The sequence below is a fragment of the Capricornis sumatraensis genome, chromosome 13 (genome assembly GCF_032405125.1).
Source record: "Capricornis sumatraensis isolate serow.1 chromosome 13, serow.2, whole genome shotgun sequence".
Classification (NCBI taxonomy): domain Eukaryota; kingdom Metazoa; phylum Chordata; class Mammalia; order Artiodactyla; family Bovidae; genus Capricornis; species Capricornis sumatraensis.
In genome coordinates, this window is record NC_091081.1 from 1,658,395 (window position 1) to 1,676,178 (window position 17,784).

The 17,784-nt window shown below is 39.3% G+C and overlaps 1 pseudogene; it reads left to right on the forward strand.

The window, feature by feature from the left end:
* The first annotated feature begins 226 nt into the window (after positions 1 to 226).
* On the forward strand, positions 227 to 589 carry LOC138089931 (dolichyl-diphosphooligosaccharide--protein glycosyltransferase subunit DAD1 pseudogene; annotated as a pseudogene).
* Positions 590 to 17,784: the final 17,195 nt, after the last annotated feature.

The window sequence follows — 17,784 nt, forward strand, 5'->3', positions numbered from 1 at the left end:
GAAGTTACTTATCGTGCACACACAACAGGATGGCTTGCAACAGTGAAAATGAATTAACTGTAATCACACACATCAAAACGTTTGTCAAAATTAAGCAACACCAAGCAAAAAATGTGACAGGTGAATGCATGTGAAACGACACCATTTATGTAAATGACAAAATGAGTAAAATTAAATAATAGCAAACATAGTTGCATATGTTAGGTCCGCTAGAAGCTTGGAATGCATGGGCTGGAATATTGAGGCTGTAGTCGTGTCGGTGTCAGTGCCGTCGGTCACCTCGCAGTTCTTAGAGGAGTCCTTGCGTTCTCTTCCTCTGTGTCTCAAGCGCTTGGATGCATATCTCCCTAAACACTGCTGACCAGGGCACTGTAGTTTGGGTATTGTGTCCTCATGGGGACCTTCCCCTTCAGTTCTTTCCTCCTGAGCTTCATCTCTTGTGTGGGGAGCTTCATTTTAGAGGTAATCTGAGAATACAGACCAACCCACAGAGCAAAATGAACTTCCTGGGTATCTCGCTGGAGGGAGGCTTTGTGATTTTCTCTTTGCCAGCATCATTCTGTACCTCGTCATGAATTTCATTGCCTAAATCATTCCCATTTACTTAATGGAGGAGTAGGAGACCAGAAGAATGTTCACGTTTTGATTTCCCCTGGATAAGAGCTCTTGAGGTTGCAGTTTGTTGGACACACGGATTTTCTTCAGATTTATACTTGCTACCAACTCAGATTTGGGATGCGGTGGATAGCCCTGAGAAGTTCCGCAGCTTCCCTGTCAGAACAGCTTTGTAATGAGCGTTTATTAGCACAGCCTCTGCCTTCCATGAAGTATAACCATTTTTGCCTTCCAAATAAAGAAACTCCCTGTCATTCCTAAGGGCTTCCCTCATAGCTGTGTTGGTAAAGAATCCGCCTGCAAAGCAGGAGACCCCAGTTTGATTTCTGGGTTGGGAAGATCTGCTGGAGATGGGATAGGCTGTGTGGAAGACCTGGGCTCAATTAGGAAGATCTCCCGGAGAAATCAAAGTCTACCCACTCCAGTATTCTGGCCTGGAGAATTCCAGGGACTATACAGTCACTCCTAAAAAAAAAAAAAAAAAAAAAAGATTAAAAAAAAAAAACTAAAAAAGTGAAAAAAAAAACAAAAAACCCAAAACAACCATAGGTATGTGTGTATCATGAATGGTAAACTTTTTAAAGGAAAGAAAAATTTGAGCTAGTAGCTTACCAGTGATGGAGAGAAAGGGATCCCATCATAGAAGGAATTGGAGACTTCATGTCTATACTGCTACTACTGCTGCTGCTGCTACTAAGTCGCTTCAGTCGTGTCTGACTCTGTGCGACCCCATAGACGGCAGCCCACCACGCTCCTCTGTCCCTGGGATTCTCCAGGCAAGAATACAGGAGTGGGTTGCCATTTCCCTCTCCATTGCATGTATGCATGCTAAGTTGCTTCAGTCGTGTCTGACTCTGTAAGACCCTATGGACAGCAACCCACCAGGCTCCTCTGTCCACAGGATTCTCCAGGCAAGAATACTGGAGTGGGTTGCCTTTTCCTTCTCCACACGTCTATACTGGTGATATTCTATTTCACACATAGTGAGGGAGGTACATGGGTGCTTATTTTTTAAATATTATTGTTTAAATGAATATACATGCATGTATGATTATGCACGGAATAGTGTTAGTGTGTTTGTCACTCATTCATGCCCAACTCTTTGTGACTCCATGGACTCTCATCTGCCAGGCTCCTCTGTCCATGGAATTCTCCAGGCAAGAACACTGGAGTGGGTAACCATTCCCTTCTCCAGTGAATCTTCCAAACTCGGGGATCAAACCCAGGTCTCCTGCATTGGAGGCAGATTCTCTACCATTTGAGCCACGAGGGAAGCCCATTTAACAATAAAAAATGTTTTTTTTTTTTTTTTTTTTTTTTTTAAGAAAGAGTGCTGGTAAAAATCCCTAGGAACCCAGGGCAAATGTTTGAGCTTGAATTTCCTCATCTATGTGGATAGAATTTATAATAGACAATCTTGAAAGAGTCTTAACTCAAGTTCTTGGTTGTTGTGAGATATCTACCCTTTTTAACTTGGCTGTGATGTTTTTGAAAGATAGAAGAATAAGATTCCTTTTGGGAAAAATACATTTTATTCTGAAGATCATAGATGAATCCAATGAATTTGACAGCCTCCCAGCAGTTCATCATTTTTGGACTTGTCTCATTTATTCATATCATACTCAGTATTTCCATATTGAGCCATAAGTCATTTACCATGACTTGATATTTTCTCATCTCCCTGTGGCCCAAGAGGAATGTTAAGTATCTGACATGAATTTATACCGGTGTCTCATGGAGGTGGATTGAGGATGATGGACATATGAAAGTGGCTAAAGAGTCTTTTGCGTGATTTACTTCTGCCATTAGTGGTATTGTGGAAGGAATTAATATAATTAATAAAAGGAATTAAAAATTTAAAAGGCCAGAGGCAGAGTGTTGCCAACACATTGAAGGGTTTTTTGCTTTACTGGTAAATTAATTCCTGGCACCAACAAGTCACAAGGCTTTGTTTATGCATGATATCTGAAGACAAAGTCTACTTTATAAAATGGTTTAACATGCTACTTGTTTTCTTTTTCATAAAATAATATTGGACTCTAGCTGAAAAATTAATTTGGGATGCTATTATTTAGAATTAGGAAAATATTTGATGCTGTGAATTCAGGAAACAAAAAATTATTTTGCTTAACATGCTTCCACATTAAATACAAAATTTAAAAGTGTTAACTGCGTGTTTATGAAATGCAATGTATAAGACAACCCACATCCTCCTTATTTATCTCTAAAATCTTAAATATATATGAAGTATTCTTAGCTAAGTAATGGAAAGTTGGGAATATAATTTAGGTTCCTTGGCAATAAGTAAATAATGTAATAATTAAAAAAAAAACTTGACCTCCATTTTATAGATCTTCCTGTCAAGCTACTAAGCCAGTCTCTCTATTATGGAATCCTTTCAATTATCAAAATCACGTCTCACATTTAAAAAAATGAAATAATATTGCAGACTGGCTATATATCAGTTGAACTGTGACCATTCTGTTCTAATTTTCCCCATAAACCAAAATAATCAAGTGTCATGGTAACATCTGTGGCCTGAATATAAATTTGACAAAAATCAACTTTAATGGCTTTTCCCACTCTAAAATAATGTCTAATTTCAATCTGGGGTTAAAACAAATCTAGAGTGTCAAAGTAATATATGCCTCATATTTCTGGCCTTTTAGTGTTCTCCCATTAAACAGTTTCACCGGAGTCTAAGTTAAGCATGTAAAAAAATTGATTTATGATGATGCTTTGTTTTCCTGTGATCTCAAGTGTTCTTTACGTCAAAGATTGAGAATCCTGAGGGCTTTACGACAACATTTTAGTTTTACAGATGCAGGAAAAGGGTTCTCTATTTCATATGGTCTAACTTAATAGAAAATGGAAAAGATTGCTTCATAAGGGGCTCAAAGGTAGTGGTAGCCTCCATGTGTATATTCTGGGCAGGTTGTTGATAGGAGTAGGGCACAGCCTGTACAGCTGACTATATGTGTATATGTGTGTATATAACATGATGCTTACTATATTTTTTGTTTTAAATTCTCTACATCTGAGGGAGATTGTATCCACAATCTCTTTCTGCTTATTGCTAAAGCTGCACTCTGAGACCTCTGTGATTTCTGATCCCTAGCATCAATAGAAAATGGATGTCTTTTGATTCTATTTCTCCTGATTGTTTGTAGTCAACATTGGTTGACCATCTCAAATAGCTGCAGGATTCAGCTACATCACTTGATTACATACCATAACGTTCTGCTGAGTGGCTGCAAGCTTTGTTTCAGCACCAGCAACACTCCACAAGTCTGGTTTTGTTCCTTGGGTACATTTTTTGTCTTGCTACTTATTGTTGATGTGGTTTCTAGGTGACTCCAGTGAAAATGTCCAGGAAGTTTTGCATGATATTGTTGACAGCTCCAAGTCTAACAGCTACTAATTAGGATAGATGTCTGACTTTATCTGGTGCCGGATGATTTTGTTGTGGTTTAGTATTCCACTGACTGGATGGTATTGTGCTATCCATAACAAACACACAATTGGGCTCGCCTTTGGAGGAACTAATGTCATCTACTTCACAGATCTTAAAAGCATGCAGGATCACTCTTAGAATGTCTGGAAAGACAATGAAATTCTCCTTAGCACTCAGTTTTTGAATCATTTTCCTTCTTTTTTCCTCCTCATAGGCCCATACCCTAATCTTACACCATTCATTCATACTAAGAAGAATAATGCTTCCCAAACAAGGTAATTCACTGTAATGGACTGAATTTTAACAGTGATCTTATCTCAAACAAATAGGGATAAATTGTAATATTTGAATTTAAAATATTAATACCAGAGGAATAATTTTATACAATGGAGTCTGATCTTTATTATTTGCTAGTAGCCCATGTGGCTATTGACCTTGAGATGGTTTTCTAATAAAAAGATTAACATCTTTTTATTTACATAATATGAAATTCACATTATGTTAATCTTTTTATTAGAAAACCATCTCAAGGTCAATAGCCACATGGGCAACTAGCAAATAATAAAGATCAGACTCCACTGTATAAAATTATTCCTCCCGACTCCAGTACTCTTGCCTGGCAAATCCCATGGACGGAGGAGCCTGGAAGGCTGCAGTCCATGAGGTCGCTAGGAGTCGGACACGACTGAGTGACTTCACTTTCACTTTTCACTTTCATGCATTGGAGAAGGAAATGGCAACCCACTCCAGTGTTCTTGCCTGGAGAATCCCAGGGACGGGGGAGCCTGGTGGGCTGCCGTCTATGGGGTCACACAGAGTCAGATACGACTGAAGTGACTTAGCAGCAGCAGCAGCAGCAGCAGCATTATGTTAACTTGTTAATATCCTCTAAGTAACTCCTGTTAGAACAATTCCTTTTACTGAGAGTAGAGGAGGTTATCAGCCAAACCATCTATGCATTACAAATCACACTTGTGTAACTAAGTAGATTAATAGCAAAAGAAGTTATAGCATCTGATTTGGGGTCAAGCGCTATTTTTTCCAGCTTCGTGGAGTTATAATTTGTATATAATGTTGTATAAGTTTAAGGTGAACAATGTGACAATTTGATACACCTATATATGGTGAAATGATTAAGGTGTGCTTTTGAATATTGGTAACTTTTGGGCATATAAGGCATGCATATCTCAGGAAAGAATATATGAGTTTTTTAATTTACTTGAATATTTTAAATATGATATGGTATTAGTTATCAATTCTTACATAACAAATTACCCAAAAACTTAGTGACTTAAAACAACACTTATTAAAACACAGTTTTTGTGAGTCAGAGATATGAGAGCAGCTTAGCTGAGGTTCTAATGCAGCATTTCTCATGAGTCTGCAGCTCAGCTGTCAGCTGGGGCCATGTCATCTGAAGAACAGACCTCTAGTAATCAGTCAGTATCATTTGACTGTTATTGGAGGGTCCACTTCTAAGACTTCTCATCACATAGCTTTTTGTAGGAAGCCTTTGTTCCTTGCCTCGTTTGTGTGTGTATGTGTGTGCTTAGCTACTCAGTCATGTCCAACTGTATGTAACCCCATGGACTGTAGCCCACGATGCCTCTGCCCATGGAATTTTCCAGGCAAGAATACTGGAGTGGGCTGCCATTTTCTACTCCAAGGGATTTTCCTGATCAGGGATTAAACCCACGTCTCTTGCATCCCCTGCATTACCAGGCAGATTCTTTACCACTGGGCCATCTGAGAAGTCCCCTTTCCTCATGGGATTCTTGAAAGTCCTTAAAGCATGACAGCTGGCTTTCCTCAGAGCAAGTGGTCCAAGAGAGAGAACAAGGAGAATCCTCAGTGCCTTTTATGGCCTAGTTGCTGTGCATCAGTTCTGCCGTATTCTATTTCTTAGACATCAATCAGTAAATTTAGCCCATATGTGAGAGAGGGGGATGAAGTTCCAGCTCTTGCAGAGAGGAATACAAAAGAATTTGTGGATGCATTTTAAAACCACCACACAAATTGAAAAAGCAAGAAGAAGGTTCTGGATAAATGACCCCGCATAAGTGGGCCACTAAGGATTAACTTTGAGAGATTTCTTTCTCTATTTCTCCTATTACCTGGGAAATAGCTTCTCTTGACTTCTGGAGTGATTGATCTGTTTCTGATTGCTACAGATCTATTCTTAATAAAGTCTAAACTAATTTTTAGGTTAAGTGAAACTACAGAAGCTATATGTTTATTCTTCTGTCCTCCTAGGGCATTATATGGCCCTCCTGTTGGGCCAGAGTTCCAGCAGAGGGTTCCAAACTGAGAATAATGGATTTTAACTGGTCTCCTGTTCTGAAGCCAGGACTGATATTTCCATAGGATTTGCTAACAGGGTAACTAAAAATGATCATATTACCTTAACCCATGTTACATGATATGATAAAAGTAGAGCAGAGGGGTCTTATGGAGGTGCTTTGAAAAGGGTTGTTGGTTCTGCCAGGGGGAGCTGTTTTTTTTCTGGTACAAGTGAAAGATCAAGCCATAACCCTGCTTCCAGCCGCCATGAAATCACAAATCAGGTTTCAGTGCGGGTAGAGAGGAGAAGGTTAAAAATTGGGTGAGATTGAATGGAAAAGGAAACTGTTCTAATGCTTGAAAGTAATCAGAAAGCTATGGAAGCTGCCTGAGATATGGCCAAGGGGTAGGGAAGGAAAATATGGCAGAGTAGGTTTGAAGATAGCTGTGTTTCCTACTTATACTCTTCAGTCCATTCAATGAATTAGTTGCACGAGAACTTGTTGAGCACAATTTTTTAAAATCAGTGTCTTGTGGCATGTTGGATGCCTTCCCAGATGTTCATCAAATGATGATAAGTGGGAGCAATGTATCTCTATTCCCACTGAATAATCAGCCTGTGAAGTATGTGGGATGAAATGGTAAATCAAGAGACTCATGCAAAGTGATACTGCGGGGCAAGCCAGCTATGGGACGAGAGGGAAGAGGACCAGAATGATGTTGAGAGGTTGCACACGTACTGGAGTGTATTTGTCTCACCAGTCAGAAGTGAATAGATCTGAGCAGACATGGCAATAAATGGTGACAAAGAAATAGGCAACACCTTGAATACTCTTCTAGACACTATAGCTGTAATAATCGCACTGTGGTTGCCTCTGACTTGTCTTAGAATTATTTAGAATCTTTCAATCCCTTCAGTTCAATTACCATAAACTGCTAGTATTTGAAAGTGTACTTGGAACCACAGTGGTAGATACAAAAGGTCAAATAATGTCTAAAGTCAAGTGATGTCCAAAAGGTAAGTGCAGTTATAAACAATGATGATGATAATAAATGCTGAACTGCTAGAGGTTTTTAAAGTATATTAACTCATTTACTTGGCTACACTTGCCTTGTCATAATATTGGCAAGGATTTTTCTCAAAATTTTAATATATTTAATTTTATTTAATACTTGTTCTGTGCCCTGTGTGTGCTCAGTCACTCAGTCATGTCCAACTCTGTGATCCCATGGACTGTAGCCCACAAGCTTCCTCTGTCCATGGGACTGTCCAGCAAGAATTCTGGATCAGGTTGCCATTTCCTACTTCAGAGGATCATCTTGACCCAGGAATCATACTTGTGTCTCTTTCATCTCCTGCATTGGCAGGCAGATTCTTTATCACTGAGCCACATGGGAAGCCCTCTATGCCACAAGTATACTATTTAAATCCTGTTTTCATCACTTTTCAGAAGTGTTTCTAACTTTTTGAAAAGCCAGATTTGTTTTCAGCCTTCAGAATTCCTATTGGTGACACAAATTGCAATGCAAACTACAACTAAAAAGTGTTACTGTTTTAAGCTTTTTTTAAAAAAGGTGCTATATAGGCTCCTTCCATAGGAAATGATAGAATACTTATTTTCCCCTGCTTAGTATAGTTTTGCATGATGAGCTTCCTTTAAGTATATGAGACTTTTCACCCACAAGAGGTGTTTAATTTGTGGTTTTGTGATTCATCTTTTTCAATTAAACAAACTGTAATATCGGTATTAAATTTGCTCTTAAGTGATAGGATTTTTGTTACCATATGTAGTAGTTTACTGTACACACTGGCTAGTTAAAACAGATTTTAAATTTACTAACATTGAATGCAAACCCCCTATGGTATAATAATAAAAAAGAAACTCTGTTTACTAAAAAAAACAAACCCTGAAATATCTTTTCTGGATTTCTTTTAAACAGTTTCTATGGAGAAACACCTCACAGATACTAAAGAAGTATGTTGTTTGTTCAATTCAAGAAGTTATTTTTAAACAAGTGACTACATGCCACATTATTAGAGAAGGTCGTTATTAAAAATACAGAATCTCAGAATAGATATAATATCTACAGAATAGATAATTTACATTCACTATGTAAGGAGGAATTTCTCAGATTGATCATAATTGATCCAGGAATCATAGCTATAAATTGATAAGAATTTTCTATTGCTGTAGAACAGTATGACAAATGTGTGTGTGTTGTGTGCTCATTTGTGTCCAACTCTTTGTGCTCCATGAATGATAATCCACCAGGCTCCTCTGTCCATGGAATTTTCCAGGCAAGAATACTGGAATGGGTCACCATTCCCTACTCCAAGAGATCTTCCTTGCCCAGGGATCGAACCTGAGTATCTCATGTCTCCTGCACTGGCAGGAAGATTCTTTACCAATGACCCACCTGGGAAGCCCATGGCAAATTTAGTGACTTAAAGTCGCATCCATTTATTTTGTAGGTCAGAAGTCCGGTCACAGTATAACTAGGATTTCTGCTCAGGGTCTCACTAGGCTGAAATCAAGATTTGTTCAGGGCTGCTGTTCTCTTATGAAGCTCGAGATCTCCACCGAGTTCATTGATTGCAGGCAGAATTCATTTCCTTGTGGGTGTAGGACAGAGTTCCACTGTCTGCTGTCACTGAGGCATGACTCTGAGGCTCTAGAGGCTGCCCCGAGGTCATGCTATGTGGCATCTTCTATCTTCAAGTCCATAATGATGCTCCAGATCTCTGACTTTCCCTTTTGCCATAAGCTGGAGAGAACTCTGCTTTTAGAAGGATCATGTGATTAGGGCATGCTCACCTGGATAGTCTCTGGCTGCATCACGTTAACATGAACACAGGGGTGATATCTTATCCTACTCACAGGTTCTGCTCATGCTCAGAAAGAAGAGGCTTTATGAGGGCATGGGTCATTTGGAGGGGGTTAGCTTAGAATTTTGCCTACCACACATCTTTATATAACACCAGTGACTAAGACTTTGAAAGCTGCAGAACCATTTGTATTGGAAAATCTACATTCTGGGACATGGTCAGGAGCTCTGATGTCAAGATGTCTTCAAAGTCCATGGTGAGTGGACAGGTTCTAGTTCCACAGTATTTAAAATAACATACTTTCATTTTCTATTTATAAGGAAGTTTGGGGTTTAGAATATTTGTGTAGAAATGCACTAAATTGGTCCACTTTCCTTTTTCTTATAATGAAGTAACATTTGTCCCTTGACCTTTTAGGTTTTCAAGGAGAGCACATATTGACATTTCCTGAGATGAACTTGCTCAGCAAAAATAGATGTTTATTTCTTCTTAACACCCCCATCTTTTAATGGAAAGTAAATTTTTGTTTGCATGTAGGATTTGCTATAATTTTTCTCACACCTTTCTAAGAATGTGCATATTGAGGTTGGGGGGATTACTGTACATAAGGGATTTATATTTATACTATGAATATATTTCTAATTGTACATTTATTGGAAAGATCACCTTGCCAAGGTTCTTTGATGAGCTCAGACAAATGCATCTGAATATTTCCATCAAGCGGAAGGTAGAGGGCCAAGCACGAATTTTATCTTTATAGCAATTCTGACAAGAGGCTTCTGGAGTAAAATTCATATATTTCCTCTCCAACTTGGTAACCGCAACATCTGTTTGTCTCCATCGGCTTTTGGCCACTGATCTACTGTCTCTAGTATGAGATACCTACGATCCCACGTAAGACCAAATGATAGAGAGAGACGAGCAGTTCTCAAGTGATTTTAGTCATGGAATGAATCATAGCCAAGTCATGGCCTGGTTATGTCATCTAGAGTTATTGGAGAAGGGCTTAATTTGATATTTTTCTCTGATTTGGGGGACTGAATTATTAATAGTAGCCATTTATGTAGACGAGAAAAAGTCAAGAGGTTTAGATTACCAAACCGAAAGTCACTCAATCGTGTCTGACTCTTTGCGACCTGTGGACTGTAGCCCACCAGGCTCCTCCGTCCATGGGATTCTCCAGGCAAGAATACTGGAGTGTGTTGCCGTTTCCTTCTCCAGGGGATCTTCCTACCCAGGGATCGAAACCAGGTCTCCCGCATTGCAGGCAGACGCTTTAACCTCTGAGCCACCAGGGAAGCCCGAGGTTTAGATTGGAACCCAGCAAATACATTTGTACTTATGCAATATAATACACGATGTGTAGATTTACTTTTTGACTAGAAGAGCCACCAAAAGAAACTAGTTGATTTTCATAAATTTAAGAAACAAAAGACTAGCTACAGTTAAAATATATGCACATATTTAAAGTGAGCATTTTCAAAACTCAAAACACTATTTTTGCAAGTTTTAAAAAAATGAATAACTTTGCCACAACATTATTGCTACTTCTAAAAATATGATTTGCAACATCTCTGAAGTATGAGGAAAAGTTCAGAAAAGGTTGTGGCTCAACTGATAAAGAATCTGCCTGCAATGCGGGACACCTGGATTCGATCCCCTGGAGAAGGGAATGGCTACCCACTCCAGTATTCTGGCCTGAAGAACTCCATGGACTATTCCATGGGGTCACAAAGAAGCAGACATAACTGAGCGGCTTTAAACAAAACAAATGCATTCAAGATGGTAGTGTCGGAATCTTCCAACAGCCTGGAGCCTTCAAGCTATACTTTGATCAAGGGTTCTCTTGATTTTTGCGTGTCTCATTGGATTATTGCTTAGTTTTGCTTTTTCCTGGCTGACCACACCCTGCCCAGCTGCGAAAGATCATTTAGCTGCATTTTCCCCTTCTCCTTCTTTTTCTTCTTCTTCTAGTTTAACAGAAATTGTTTACATTACCCCAGGTGGTTCCAGTGGTAAAGAATCCGCCAGCCAATGCAGGAGATGCAAGAGACTCATGTTCAATTCCTGAGTCCGGAAGACCCCCTGGAGCAGGAAATGGCAACTCACTCCAGTATTCTTGCTTGGAAAATCCATGGACACAGGAGCCTGGTAGGTTACAGTCCATCATGTGACAAAGTATCGGACACGACTGAGCACAACACTGAATGGAAAATATCCGCGGCGTCTCTTCAGAAGTGGGAAGGCTAGCACGGGACGTCTAGGCTAGTGGTATGAAACAACTCCTCTCTGAGGTCCTGATCAAAGCATGTTCCCTTGGATTTCTGAGCTGAGGTGCACTAATCTGCATCTGCCTCCACCTCCAGTCTCAGCCTCTCCTCTGCGGCCCACTATGTGCTTCTGATTTCTGTTATGGCCAGTCACTCTTCCTCAGGCCTGGATGCAAAATGAGTACCTTCTGCTCCCTTTGTGTCTATGACACCTCCTAGTTTCTGGGTTGTATCTTTTGTTACGATTCTCTCATATGACCTTGGTTTGTCTCTGACCCAAATTAAGTCTCTTGAATTCTGCCCTCTTGACCTTCTTCCCAGTTGGAGCTGTAACTTGTCACACTGTGCTAGAACTGAGGAAACCTGGAGCAACTTGGTTGATGTGGCATCCACCCTCAGGCAGCCCACAGACTAAGGGGCAAGGCAGAACTTCATTAATTAATTATAGTATTAATCCCTCATGCTCTAATTCTAAATTGTCTAAAATTTTGAAATGGTTGTTTTTCCTTTCTGTCCAGCTTTCTTGTTAGTTATTTCTAAACTTTCCAACACTCATTCATTTAAATAAGGCTGATTCCAGATCTGGCAGCTTTTCTGCTTTCAGGCGCTCACTAAATTCCCAACTTCAGGGTCAATAGTAAGAAATAAGGCACTGAACAGATGGATTTGACCTTAGAATGCCCTTTGTCATGAAAATACCTTGGTCCCTGAGCTTTGACTCTCAGTGTTTCTTTACTCCTCAAAAACTTTCATCCATATGAAAATACCCCATGTGAATCTGCATGTTGACTGAGGAGAAAATAGGAAGAAATAAATCTAAGTTGTTAACAGAAGAGAATTCTCCAATACAGAGGCATGTTTCCCCTCTACACTTAACCTTTATAATTTTGCCTGTAATATTTTCTGGAAAGCATCTTAGGAAATATGCAGAGTCTTAGTTATATTTATGGTAAAATCAAATGCAGTGAGATTAAAGGAATTGTCCAGGGGCCCACACAAATGGAGGGCAGATCCCAGAACACCACACTCATCCTCTTGTGTTCTAGCCATTGGGATTCTCTCTCGGTCTCTCTCTGTTCTATCTGCCAAAGCATGACCAGAGCGGAAAACACCCTCAGCCAGTTTAGTCAGGGTCCCTGTTTGATGATTGCCTTGTTCTGAGAACATCTTGTGTATTGCCACATTTGAAGCTCCAGCTGGAGGTTCATTCACCTTTGGGGGCAGCTTCTTCCAAGGAACTGACCCTCTGACTGAGCCAGGAGGAGCATGGCTAAGCTGGAAGTTACAAGCTGCATTATTTAAAGTGTGTCATCCCATCAGATCTTTATAAGGCTGGGGAGAAAACCTATGCCTTGCAAGGCTCCTAAGTATATCTCTGATCCTCTAAGTCCAAATTTGTTGCTGCTAGATTTACTCTCACGTAAAACTTAATCTGTCAGCTTTCTCTATCTGACTGTAGAAGAGTACCACTATAATATTTTAACGTTTATTAACCGGAAATCCATGACATTTTAGTCTGCTTATGTTTAACTATCACACCAAAATCAATTTAATTATAATGTTTAAAGATCTGGAAACTATGAAAATAAATGTCGTTCAGGATCAAAGTCAAGACCGTTCTGTATTCTACAAACCCTCAATAAGCAGTTTTTACCCAGCTACACTGTATCTATGACTCATCTCTCTTTCTCTGTGTATTTTTTTCCAGCAGCACTAGCCACCTTGCTCTTCTGCATTCACTCACCTCAAGAATTTTCACTTGCTGTTTCCTATGCCCCAGCTCTCTGCAGGGCTTATTTTCTTATCTCTCAAGTATGTGTCTAAATGTCATCTCCTCAGTGATGGCTTTCCATGACTACTAAGCTTAAAATGGAAAGTGATTTTTCCCTGCCCCAGATCAGTACAGTCCCTGCTCATTTTCTATTTTTATTTTTCTCCATAACACTAAACACCAATTGACTAAATATTCATTTTTATTATTTATTGCTAGTATCTTTCCTTTGAATTAAGTACTGTGATAATAAAAGGATTTGTCTGCTCCATTTACAGCTATAAACAATTCTGGTTATATAGTCATCTACTATACTCAATAAATATTTCCATGTACCTTTATTTATATGGATTAATGAGTGAACTCTTGATATTTTATATCTTAAAGTTGGAAAGAGTTCCCAAAAGTCAATTGATACCATTTTCAACTAGGATTTCCTCATTGGTATATGCAAATTTCTACGTTCAAATGTTATATCTCCTCAACTATATTGTAAATTTTGGGGGAATAGAAGCCTTATATGTCAGTCTTTGTATTACCTATAGAATTTAGGGCAATAGTTTGTTTGGCCACAGCATGTGACTTGGGGATCTTAGTTCCCCAACCAGGGATCAAACCCAGGCCCTAAGCAGTGAAAGCATGGAATCCTAACTACTGGACTGCCAAGGAATTCCCCAGGGCAATAAAGTCTTAACACAGATTTATAGAAAAATTAATTGGTATAAAGCCAAGAGAAAGTGACTTTAATGTGCTATTTCTACCTTTATGACTTTTTTCCCCTAACGATTTCTATTCATTAGGATTAGCAAAGTATATCTACAATTGTGTTTTTAAAAGTCAAAGTATAACACATTTTCATACCTTGTTTCCAATAAATTTTATTAAAATACTTTCAAAATGCTAATTCATGTCTCAATGATATTCTAAACACACAAAAATATAAAAATTCTCTTCTATTTTGGCTTAATCAATATTCTATATCACAGATTTATATGCCTATATCATGATCTTCATCTTGTATTTTTCACGCATTTAAGTACTTTTAGAAAAGAGTGCTTTTATACTCACACACGTACACATGCACCACACACGTGGGATAATAAGTGACTCTGAAACAAATGTTGAAAGGACCTGAAGAATGCCAAATACTGTTCTAATCCAGGGGCCAAGCCGGATGTCACTTAAAAACAACAGTGCAATAATTTATACACTTAATTATTCCCCTGGGAAAATGAAAAGAACTTATGGGGAAATGAAAAGGAGATCTGTTTTGTGTCAAGTAAAATTCTCCTCGATAAAGTTCAAACATGTATGTATAAATGCACCTAAAATTAATTCAACATCCCAAAGGAGAATGACATTATATTCCAAAGATCATTAAATCAGAATGAATTTGAAAGTGAACCTGTGGACTTAGTGGGGTGAAAGCCAAAGGTTAGTTTCTTCATTTGCTGTTGAACCCTCCTAAGTGGGATGTACAACTGGATTGTGCGCAGGGTAAGGGCAGTGATACCACCTTTGGCTATTTCCAACACTGTTCCTTGCACTACCAGATAGCAGAAGGTGTAAGTAGAATGAATAAATAAATACAAAAAAGAAAATGTATAGGATCTGTCATCTGGAAGGATTGTGAGTTTTATCAGCTCACACAGACATTTAGTGGACCTACTGTGACTATCAGTAATGCTGAAGAAACTGAAATTGAACGGTTTTATGAAGACCTACAAGACCTTTTAGAATTAACATCCAAAAAAGATATCCTTTTCATTATAGGGGACTGGAATGCAAAACTAGGAAGTCAAGAAACACCTGGAGTAACAGGCAAATTTGGCCTTGGAATGCAGAATGAAGCAGGGTAAAAACTAATAGAGTTTTGCCAAGAAAATGCACTGGTCATAGCAAACACCCTCTTCCAACAACACAAGAGAAGACTCTACACATGGACATCACCAGATGGTCAACACCAAAATCAGATTGATTATATTCTTTGCAGCCAAAGATGGAGAAACTCTATACAGTCAACAAAAACAAGACCAGGAGCTGACTGTGGCTCAGGTCATGAACTCCTTATTACCAAATTCAGACTCAAACTGAAGAAAGTAGGGAAAACCGCTAGACCATTCAGGTATGACCTAAATCAAATCCCTTATGATTATACAGGGGAAGTGAGAAATAGATTTAAGGGTCAGGATCTGATAGATAGAAAGCCTGATGAACGGTGGAACGAGGTTCCTGACATTGTACAGGAGACAAGGATCAAGACCATCCCCATGGAAAAGAAATGCAAAAAAGCAAAATGGCTGTCTCAGGAGGCCTTACAAATAACTGTGAAAAGAAGAGAGGTGAAAAGCGAAGGAGAAAAGGAAAGATATAAGCATCTGAATGCAGAGTTCCAAAGAATAGCAAGAAGAGAAAAGAAAGCCTTCTTCAGCGATCAATGCAAAGAAATAGAGGAAAAGAACAGAATGAGAAAGACTAGAGATCTCTTCAAGAAAATTAGAGATACCAAGGGAACACTTTATGCAAAGATGGGCTTGATAAAGGACAGAAATGGTATGGACCTAACAGAAGTGGAAGATATTAAGAAGAGGTGGCAAGAATACACAGAAGAACTGTACAAAAAAGATCTTCACGACCCAGATAATCATGATGATGTGATCACTAATCTAGAGCGAGACATCTTGGAATGTGAAGTCAAGTGGACCTTAGAAAGCATCACTACAAACAAAGCCAGTGGAGGTGATGGCATTCCAGTTGAGCTCTTTCAAATCCTGAAAGATGATGCTGTGAAAGTGCTGCACTCAATATGCCAGCAAATTTGGAAAACTCAGCAGTGGCCACAGGACTGAAAAAGGTCAGTTTTCATTCCAAATCCAAAGAAAGGCAATGCCAAAGAATGCTCAATCTACCGCACAATTGCACTCATTTCACATGCTAGTAAAGTAATGCTCAAAATTCTCCAAGCCAAGCTTCAGCAATACGTGAACCGTGAACTCCCTGACGTTCAAGCTGGTTTTGGAAAAGGCAGAGGAACCAGCGATCAAATTGCCAACATCTGCTGGATCATGGAAAAATCAAGAGAGTTCCAGAAAAACATCTATTTCTGCTTTCTTGACTATGCCAAAGTCTTTGACTGTGTGGATCACAATAAACTGTGGAAAATTCTTCAAGAGATGGGAATACCAGACCACCTAACCTGCCTCTTGAGAAATCTGTATGCACGTAAGGAAGCAATAGCTAGAACTGGACATGGAACAACAGACTGGTTCCAAATGGGAAAAGGAGTACGTCAAGGCTGTATATATATGGTCACCCTGCTTACTTAACTTATATGCAGAGTACATCATGAGAAACATTGGACTGGAAGAAGCACAGCTGGAGGAATCAAGATTGCTGGAAGAAATATCAATAACCTCAGATATGCAGATGACACCACCCTTATGGCAGAAAGTGAAGAGGAACTAAAAAGCCTCTTGATGAAAGTGAAAGAGGAGAGTGAAAAAGTTGGCTTAAAGCTCAACATTCAGAAAACGAAGATCATGGCATCTGGTCTCATCACTTCATGGCAAATAGATGGGGAAACAGTGGAAACAGTGTCAGACTTTATTTTTGGGGGCTCCAAAATCACTGCAGATGGTGACTGCAGCCATGAAATTAGAAAATGCTTACTCCTTGGAAGAAAAGTTATGACCAACCTAGATAGTATATTCAAAAGCAGAGACATTACTTTGCTGCCTAAGGTCCGTCTAGTCAAGGTTATGGTTTTTCCTGTGGTCATGTATGGATGAGAGAGTTGGACTGTGAAGAAGGCTGAGTGCCAAAGAATTGATGCTTTTGAACTGTGGTGTTGGAAAAGACTCTTGAGAGTCTCTTGGACTGCAAGGAGATCCAACCAGTCCATTCTGAAGGAGATCAACCCTGGGATTTCTTTGGAAGAAATGATGCTAAAGCTGAAGCTCCAGTACTTTGGCCATCTCATGCGAAGAGTTGACTCATTGGAAAAGACTCTGATGCTGGGAGGGATTGGGGGCAGGAGGAGAAGGGGACGACAAAGGATGAGATGGGTGGATGGCATCACGGACTCGATGGACGTGAGTCTGAGTGAACTCCGGGAGTTGGTGATGGACATGGAGGCCTGGCATGCTGTGATTCATGGGGTCGCAAAGAGTTGAACACGACTAAGCGACTGAAATGAACTTGATTGAACTGACTGTGACTATCATTTAAACTCTCCTGATTTCATCATCAAATAAAAATTATTTCAGTTACATGAAAAATAAAATGTTTTAGTTCAAGAGATTATGGTGGTGGTTTGCATGAATAATAAAATGTTTTAGGTCAAGAGGTTATAGTCCTGAAGAATTTCTTTTCAAACACACTAGTTTTCTTTTAATGATATAATATTTAAAATTACAACTAAGTTTGCTGCTGCTGTAAAGTCACTTCAGTTGTGTCCGAGTCTGTGTGACCCCATAGATGGCAGGCTACCAGGCTCCCCCATCCCTGGGATTCTTCGGGCAAGAACACTGGAGTGGGTTGCCATTTCCTTCTCCAATGCATGAAAGTG